Source organism: Myotis davidii, unplaced genomic scaffold (genome assembly GCF_000327345.1).
Source record: "Myotis davidii unplaced genomic scaffold, ASM32734v1 scaffold909, whole genome shotgun sequence".
Taxonomy (NCBI): Eukaryota; Metazoa; Chordata; class Mammalia; order Chiroptera; family Vespertilionidae; genus Myotis; species Myotis davidii.
Window position 1 is genome coordinate 733,451 of NW_006299490.1, and position 10,055 is coordinate 743,505.

General features: G+C 37.8%; 1 protein-coding gene across 2 annotated transcripts in view; it reads right to left on the reverse strand.

Annotated features, from left to right (window-relative positions):
- Window positions 1-9,275, reverse strand: part of EPC1 (enhancer of polycomb homolog 1) — a 108,608-nt gene extending 99,333 nt beyond the window's left edge. Inside the window, exon 1 of one of the 2 annotated variants that reach the window (XM_006775194.2) lies at window positions 8,974-9,256. The gene's annotated coding sequence lies outside the window, so the exon portion shown is untranslated. Of the gene's footprint in view, window positions 1-8,973 lie in introns of both variants that reach the window. The other variant, XM_006775195.2, reaches the window with a different exon arrangement.
- Window positions 9,276-10,055: the final 780 nt, after the last annotated feature.

Sequence of the window (10,055 nt, forward strand, 5' to 3'; positions counted from 1 at the left end):
CACAGCCTTTTTTTTGTAAAAAAAAAGATATTTTGTTGATTTTTTACAGAGAGGAGGGGAGAGGGATAGAGAGTTAGAAATATTGACGAGAGAGAAACATCGATCAGCTGCTTCTTGCACACCCCCAACTCGGGATGTGCCTGCAACCAGGGTACATGCTTTTGACCGGAATCGAACCTGAGACCCTTCACCGCAGGCCAATGCTCTATCCACTGAGCCAAACCTGTCAGGGCTGAGGTGTTTTGTTGTTGTTGTTTAATCCTATCATCTTTTTTATCAGTCCTCCAATCCTACCCCCACCTAACAGCTATCAGTCTGTTCTCTGTATCTATGAGTCTGTTTTTACTTTGTGTCTTTCTCGGACTGACTCCTTTCACTTAGCATGTTTTCCACGTCCATCCATGCAGTTGCAAAGGGTAAGATTTCCTTTTTTTACAGCTGAGTAGTATTCCATTGTGTAAATGTACCAGAGGTTTTCAATGAGGGTACCCTGACCACCCTATTTAATATTGCAATATATATTTATTCATATAGTTGCCAAATGTTAAATAACACCCCTTAAAGTTTGTCATATTGCAAAGCCAACATATTTACCATAGCAGGTACCACCTGGTTTTCCAGAAGTGTTTCAAAGAGTGGTCCCTGGACCACATTATCAGCATCATCTGATGAGCTTGCTGGAAATGCAACTTCTTAGGTTCTACTCCAGACCAGTGTAGGTGTGAGGCCCAGCAATCTGTTTTAGGTGATTTCAGTGCACGCTAAAGTTTGAGATCCATTGATCTAGAGCAGGGGTGGGCAAACTTTTTGACTCGAGGGCCACAATGGGTTCTTAAACTGGACCAGAGGGCCGGAACAAAAGCATGGATGGAGTGTTTGTGTGAACTAATATAAATTCAAAGTAAACATCATTACATAAAAGGGTACGGTCTTTTTTTTGTTTTTAGTTTTATTCATTTCAAACAGGCCGGATCCGGCCCGCAGGCGGTAGTTTGCCCACGGCTGATCTAGAGTATGTTGAATGCCCCCTAACTATCCCAGAGGTGAAAACATCTCCATGTTGGTAAAGATCGAAACATTGTGTACATTGTGAAACAGAAGCCAATATTTGGACCTAGTATTATGAATCATGAATTTACCAACTTCAACAAAGCCTCTCAGAAGTTGTCTTTGATCTTTATTTTTCCTGTTAAAATTCAACTTCTGAAAGAATTTTATGAGATACTAGAGGCCCGGTGCACAAAAATTTGTGCACTCAGCGGGGTGTCCCTCAGCCTGGCCTGTGCCCTCTCACAGTCTGGGACCCCTCGAGGGGTGACCATCTGCTGGCTTAGGCCTGCTCCCCGGGGGATTGGGCCTAAGCTGGCAATCAGACATCCCTTTGGCAGCCCGGCAGCCATTGGAGGATGTCCACTTGCCAGCGTGGAGCAGGCTTAAGCTGCAGTCAGACATCCTTAATGCTGCTGCGGAGGCAGGAGAGGCTCCCACCACCACCGCTGTACTGGCAGCCATCAGCCTGGCTGTGGCTGAGCAGAGCTCCTCCCTCTGGGAGCACACTGACCACCAGGGGTCAGCTCCTGCATTGAGTGTCTGCTCCCTGATGGTCAGTGTGTGTCATAGTGACCAGTCATTCCCAGTCATTCTGCTGTTAGCTTGCATTCCCTCCGGGTGGGGGTCTCCACTGGGGTGCCACGCCAGCCTGGATGAGGGGCTGATGGCTGTTTTCAGGCTGCCCACACCCCCTTCAGGGCGGGGGTCCCCACTGGGGTGCCTGGCCAGCCTGGATGAGGGGCTGATGTTTTCAGGCTGCCTGCACCCCCTTCAGGGTGGGGGTCCTCACTGGAGTGCCTGGCCAGCCTGGATGAGGGGCTCTAGGCTGTTTTCAGGCAGGCCCAGCCTGTAACTGAAGTGCCCAGTCTCTCCTTTTTTTCTTTCTTTTTTTATTCTGGGATTTATTTACCTTCTGTAATTGAAACTTTGTTGCGCCTCCAGCTCCGAGGCCTGCTGGCTGAAAGCAGGTTTCTGGAGTTTGTTTAGCATCTATAATTGCAACATTGTTGCTTAGAGGACAGCTCAGAGCCCGGCTGCGGCAGGCAGGGAACCTTGGCTTCCTCCATTACTGGAGCAAACAAGCCTCCTGTTCGCTTCAGCTGTCTGGCTGCAGGCCTCCATCTTGGTTGGCATTAATTTGCATATCGCCCTGATTAGCCAGTGGGAAGCATAGCAGAGGTATGGTTAATTGCCATGTTTGTCTATTATTAGATAGGATTCCTGAAAAGATGAGATGCAGTATGAGTGTGCCTTTAGCAAATCCAATGTAAAATATTCAAATATATACAACTGATAAATTAGGTGAGCAATTACTCATTTTATGAGAAGGTTATTAGATTTACAAATAGTTACAAGGGGATTCATGAAACAGTGATTCCATACCTTACATTTAAAATGTCAATTTACACAAAATAAATTTACAAATATCTAATGTGTCAGTATAGAAAGACAGGTAAGTAGACAGCCTTTGATTTCAGTCTTCCCAGTTTTTGTTTTTATAAATATTTTTTATTAGAGGCCTGGTGCACGACTGCCTTCTTGCAGTCCAGGACCCCTCATGCCTTACCGCCTGCCTGCTTGCTGCCCCTTAGCGCTGCCATGGAGGCGGGAAAGGCTCCTGCCCCTGCCGCTGTGCTCGCCAGCCAGCTATGAGCCTGGCTTCTGGCTGAGTGGCGCTGCCCCTGTGGGAGCGCACTGACCACCAGGGGGCAGCTCCTGTGTTGAGCATCTGCCCCCTGGTGGTCAGTGCACATCATAGCAACCAGTCATTCCACCGTTCAGTTGATTTGCATATTAGGCTTTTATTATATAGTATTGATTTCAGAGAGGAAGGGAGAGAGAGATAGAAACATCAATGATGAGAGAGAATCATTGATTAGCTGCCTCCTGCATGCCCCCCACTGGGGATCAAACCCACAATCTGGGCATGTGCCCTGACCAGGAATCAGGAACCATGACCTCCTGGTTCATAGGTCGATGCTCATCCACTGACCCAGGCCCACCTGGGTTTCCCAGTTTTAAACTCTAGCTTTATATACTATGTAAGCTGGGCCAAGCCTCAGCTTTTCATTTACTAGGTAACTGAGCCCAAACTTTAAGCCTCAGTTTCCTCACCTACAGAATGGGTATAATACTTTTTCTATCTTCAAAGTTTGTGTGAGGATTTAAAGGAATAATAAAGGTATCATTTAGCCTAGAGGCAGGAACCTAGTAAGCTCTAATTAAAGTTTGGATTTAGTTTTGTTTGTTTTTTTAATTAGATGCATCCATGACCAGTATGGTCTCTATAAAAACAGATATTCATGTTTTATCACTCAAGAATGTTTATGCAAAGCAGTTAAAAGTTTATACAAAGCAAATGGGAGCTAAGTATATTGAGCTTTGAATACCCAGCCTGGTGTTCACCCTTTGGCTAGACTAGGAATCAATAACAGTAATTTCAACTTCCCTGTCAGTGACTGGTTTAGGTATGACCATGTCCTACAAACTGGCTAATGAGCTGTTAAAAGCAGTGTGCTGTGGGCCTCTGGAAAGAATTCCTTAACTTATAAAAAGACTAGAGGCTCAGTGCATGCAATTCGTGCACTGTGTGTGTGTGTGTGTGTGTGTGTGTGTGTGTGTGTGTGTGTGTTGGGAGGTCCCTCAGCCCGGCCTGCACCCTTCTCACAGTCTGGAACCCCTTGCGGGATGTCCGACTGCCTCTCACAATCTAGGACCGATATTTCCTAACTGCTCACCTGCCTGCCTGTCTAATTGCCCCTAACCACTGCCTGCCTGCCTGATTACCCCTAACCGCCTCTGCCTCAGCCCCCGCCACTGCGACTTCGTCTGGAAGGACGTTCAGAAGGTCATTTGGCTTTCTGGTCAAATTAGCATATTACACTTTTATTATTATAGATGCATAACAGAAACTCTCCTCGCTGGAAATTGTAATATCAAGATATGATATTTGGAGCTGCAGCAGCCATTTTGTCACTATGAGGAGACATTGCTGACATTATGGCAATGTAAAAGAGTGAAATCTACCAAGGAACTTGATAACTCTGTTGAGCTACTGAACTAAAACTAGAACTGCCTTGTTTCTTGATTATGAATTTAGTTTAAATAATCAATATTCTTATTTTTTATGCCACTATCAGTAGACTTCTTTGTTAGTATGAAAGCAAACTAAATGATATACTACATCTAGCTTAGTAGAATTAATTGGCTCTATGACGAAATGATTGTGACTTTATTCTTGAGGTATCTTAAGCCACATACAGAGAATCCTAATGAATAGTGTCTTCTCCTCCAGTTGATCTGTATACACTTTCCTGCTCCATAACTGATGTGCTTAATTAATCATTAGCTAAACATGTAATTGTATTATCTTCATAAATTAAAGTATTTATTTTTATTTATAAATTACTGTGATATATTATTAGAAGTATTACAGATTTCAAAATAAAAATATTTTAAATCTGATATAATACTTAAATACTGTAATTATATTTCCCTGCTTCATTTTACAATTTATGTTTACATTGACATTTATTTCATGACATGAGTGCAAAATGTACAAACTGGGGCTCTACCACATTTAAAGAAAAGGACATGCCCAAAATTCTTACTACCAGAGTCACCCGCTTTGTCTCTCTTCTCAAGCAAATAAGTTAATGTTTTATTTCTCACTTTGCATTAGGAATTTGCATTGGGTGACCATCTATTTATGTAGCATTTATTTGGGTCATATCTAGAATCTGAGAACTATTTTCCCCTCAATATGTGAATATCTGATAACCAAATAATGGTCCTTCAATAGAAGGATATTTGTTAAATACTGTTTAAGCAGATTTAAGTTTAAAAAATTTACTTTAGAGATCTTATTTGGCCTTTATTACAAACCAAAGGCCCAGTGCATTACATTCGTGCACTTGGTGGGGGGGGGGGGCGTCCTTCAGTTTTGCCTACACCCTCTCGCAGTCCAGGACAACCGTAGAGAGTGTCCGCCAAGGGGTCCTTAGCACTGCCGCAGAGGTGGGAGAGGCTCCTGCCACCGCTGCTGTGCTTCTGGCTGAGCGGTGCTTCCCCTATGGGAGCACAGTGACCACCAGGGGGCAGCTCCTGCATTGAGCATCTGCCACCTGGTGGTCAGTGCATGTCATAGCGACCGGTCGTTCCACCATTCGGTCGATTTGCATAGTAGTCTGTTATTATATAGGATAGGAACCTCTCACATCTAAGACCTTAGATTTAATGTATCCTTAGACCTTTGAACCATATTGGACTATAAACTCCATAAGAGATCTTTTCCTCTTTTTCTTAATATTGTATCATAGCATCTTTGCATAATAGCACATACCAGTCAGGAGGAAATCTAGAACAAACCAACCCCCAAATAAAAATAAATGTTAAACAAAGCTATAAAGTACACTTTTTTAAAAAAAAATCTTTTTCATGAAGAAACCACATTTTTGCTTTACTTTCTCTTTAGATTCTCCATTTGAGAATATTTTTGGAAAGAAAAAACAAAGTCATAATACAAACATCCATTTTTGTCTATAATTTCCTCCTCTTCCTTGGCAAAACCATGCTGAGGATAGTAGTGAATGAATCTGTACAGAAAATATGCACAAGAAGTGGGTAAAATTAAGAACTTACAATTTCAGACCTGTATTAAAGTTGGTTTTCAGAGGGCAAAATTTTTAGCTATTTTTTGTTCTTATAAAAGAGTTCATTCCAAAATATATTAGATTGGTCTTGGCTAATATTTTCAGCATTTTATGTTAGGTCATCTTATTATCTCTATAAATGTTTCTTCTCCTTGTTAACTCATCTTTCCTAATAGGTTTGGTTAACCTGAAAGTTTTCTCAACCTTTAGCAATACTAATGAATACAAATTAATAAATTAGAAAATTATGTGGGTTTACTGCATTGAGTCTAAATAAAATTCTCAGTTTATTTGCTATTGACCAACCTTCATAATTTCAAGTTCATTTTTCTGAGGTTTGTTGTTTAGAATTTGATTTACAGATTCTCCATGTCTTTGGCATCATTTATTTCTTCTTCCTGCAACCTGTTTTTTTGGCCATTTCACTACTCATGGACCCTTCCCTCCATCAGAATTATGGACAGGATGAAAAATATGATATTTTAATATAGTCAATTTTACTATTTGTTAAATTCTCTGGTGTGCAAGAAAGAAATGTGTGTAACTGTTGACTAAAATTGGAATTTTAAAAAATAATTACTTGTTCATAATCTAGTAACTATTACTATGAAAACCTGAGTTTTCTGTATGTTACATTTAACAAATATTTTTCATGATTAAAGCATCATTTATTATAATAATTCTAATCATTTTCACACCAAACTCATGAACTAAATGCCTACAAAAATGTTGTCAATTAAAAAAGACAACATCCAAAGAATTAATAACTAAAATGAAGCACAAGGTAGATTTAAAAATGAAAAATATAAAATAATGAACTGTTTTTGCCTCATAGATTTAAACCTACTTATTTACATAGTGATTTAAGAATCACAGATAGGAAAATACCTTTAACATAAATATCTATGAATGATTTTTTTAAAGTGAAGATTTAACTATAATGGTTACTTCATAATCAATGATGTAACAGTCAATGGTGTGAGAGAACAAAGAGCATTGCATAGTTACATATGGACTTCAGTTTGTTTTTTATAAGGGGGCTACCTTACATAAACATTTTTAGTTTTCACAAATTAAAATTTAAAATATCACCAGCTGAATAACAGAATATTTTAGCATTTAAAATACTGGCAAGTATATTGTTTTCAGTATATCAACTTTAGGGAACTAAACTCTCCATCATAACCAGAGGGTTAGATAATAAGTTCATACCTGCAGTATATCATTCAACAAATAATCTATAATGTAATAACTAGTCTTAATGGGGACGTTTCAATTTCACAAAGAGATAAAATGTTACAGTGAACATTTTTAAGTTTTTATAGCATAGTATAAATGAAATATAGGCATAATACATAATTACTTTTAAAGTTCAAGGAAAGGATCTTAAACAGGTAAATTATAGAGACATAAATATCAGAAATACCATTTTTAGTCATTTTCACACATTCTTTTACTTTAGAATTTTAAATGATTAGTGAAATGCACACTTACATACGTCAAAGTGAATAAGAACACAATAACTCACAGAAATTATTACTCTCAAGAAATAATCTATTGTATGAAAAGGTGGTCTAGGATACTGTTGTTTTACTTTCTGTATGCTATATTTAATAAGTAAAGATTATTTATTTTTCATGATTATTCAATATATTTTTCATTTATTATTTGGCAAAATAATATAATTTTAGTACAACAACCGATTCCTCCCATGTTCTTTTTGAATGAAAGACATACTAACTGTCTTCAAAAACAACTAATATGTTCACAGAGGCTAGTAAAACCTATGTCATATCATATTATACATTTTTATTCTTGTGAGGCTTTGGGCCTAAATATTCTTTAAGCAGATAACGCTCAATAAGGACAAAGATAGAAAAAACTTATCCTGCATTTAGATATGTTAAAAGCAGTTGTATATATGTTCTTTAATAATTAGCCTTTAATGTTTTCAACAATAAAACTTCATTTTAAAAAATTAGCCTTTAAAAAACAAAGATATACATAAATTCAATTGAAGTGTCATTTCAAAATAAACCAGACAATAATGAAGGCATTATTATATGTCAAACTACTAGATAATTCCCAGGAGAAACTTAAAAAATAGTTATTTAAGAAATCCCTAGGTTCAAAATGAAAAACAACTTTTACAATGTTCAGCTAACTAAAACTCAAACATTTTCTTAAATTGAAAAGACATTAGTATGTATGATATTGTATTATAAGGAAAAAGCAAACTGTTACTGAGGCAAGAGAGGGTAAACTGGCAGCTTTATTATTGAAGGACTTCTGACCTAGAGATAATCATATCAGATAATACACAACTGCACATTGCATGCCTGTCTCTGATGCTCCTTGCTCTCATCCATAGTTCACAGTTCACACAAAATATTTAAATCATACAACTGAATAATTTCTTCTGACCAAATTGAACTTTCTTTAAGGAAATTAAGGGATAAGATAATAGATCAAATCTTGCCCCACCTCTTTTCCTCCTTTTTTCTTTAGTGAAACTGACAAATTGGTGAGGAGCACTACAGCGCCACCAAACACAGATCAATGCAAAACAAAAAAGATCTCCCACCGTGTGCAAAAAGAAAAAAAAATTAGAAAAATGCCCCCAAATTACAAAATGTCTCCCAAGTGTACCTTTTTGGAGAAAAATAAAATAGATCTACAAAGATTATCTAATGAAGAGCTTCAAAAAATATCATGGAACACAAGTTTAGATCTGATCAACAAATAAAAGATCTACTATTTAGTAACAGCCATAACTTAATATAAACCCGGTTATGTCCATCTCCACCTTCATTATACCAAGGGCAGCTTTTCTGTAGTTTCTTTCCAAGTAATCCATGAAGAAAACCACAATTGGCCTTAAAGAACACAACAAACAAACTACATCCATCAGTTTGCTTGCTAATAATTTAATCCTGGACAAATTAGGTAATACGTAATTTTTATAAAGAGGATATGCAAATATTTGGCACTACCAACATTGCTAGCACAAAACAAATCCATCTTGAAATAGCTTAGTTCCTCGTAGTTCACAGTAATTAATGGATAATTTACATTATGAATATTTCACTTTAATAATGAAAAAAATTATTTTTCTTTAGGTAAGAAAAAGACAAGATTAAATAAAATGTGCAGATCAAAGCTAAAAAAAATACAAAGATTGGTTTTGTTAGAAGAAATACAATGAAAGCTTTTTTAACTGGTGTCTCCTTCAAAGATTTAATGACATAAATATTTTAAATTACAAACTTACCTTTATTGCAGGCAAAGGAGACGCCAGTTCTTGAAAAACAATTGTAACAATATAGGCTGGATACTTGTGTCCTTAGAAACAACAGCCTCCAGGCAGCATATGGAGCTTGAAACATCTTTAAGATTTTGGGTAAATAAAAAGTAATACTTTCTTCCATGATCGGCGGCTGAATGGGGTAGCTTCCTCCAGGATCTGTGAGCGTGTGGGGGAAAATCGGAGAAATATCCACGGAAGATTAAAAGCAGAGGAGGCAGCGCAGCCAGAAGACTGGGGTTAACAACTTTGTGATGGCAAGCAGGCGTGCTCTGATTGGCTGCGAGGGCAGTGTCCCTACAGTCTGCACTATCCCCCGTGCCCCCGCCTCCTGCAGCTCGGAAAGGAAATGCAGTATGTGTGCCATTTTACACTGGGCTTTTAAAAGCACAGCCATGCAAATTACAAAAGTCTAAGCTTGCTGTTAAGTGACACTGCAAAACAATAGCATTCACGACTGCCTGTTAGCTCAGGAAAATGCCTTTTTAACGTCTTAAGGAACACTCTTGTTTCTTGTATGTGATTTTGTGTGTGGTTGGGGGGGGGGGTGCGGAATATAATGTTTTTCATAAGCAAATTGCTTTTCTTTTCACAAAAGTCGGTATATAATGATACAAATATAACCATTTGAAAGCTATTTCCATCAAAATGTTTTTTATTTGAGGTACCTTGTAAATTTATATCTCCTTTTGCTCGTCAAGCTTTAATTCCTTGAAAATATACAATTTATTAGCCATAATAACTACTATTTCTGCAAAGAATAAAAATAAAATAATGATTTAAATTGTTAAAATCAGTGGACATACTTTTTTTTTCTCTCCTTAAAAATTCTGTTTCAAAAATCTTTGCTGGCTGACAGAATTCTATCACTCTGCCTTACAAACAAAATGGCTGTGGTACTGAGTGTTTTTTTCTTCTTCTTTTTTTTCCTCCCACCGTGCCTCCTCCTGGCTTCCAAGAAGTGGTAAAAATCCAAAATAAATACAATAATCAAAGTACATTGTTCAGTCTGAATTCTGGTGGAACGTTTGGTAAGGGGATCTTATAAT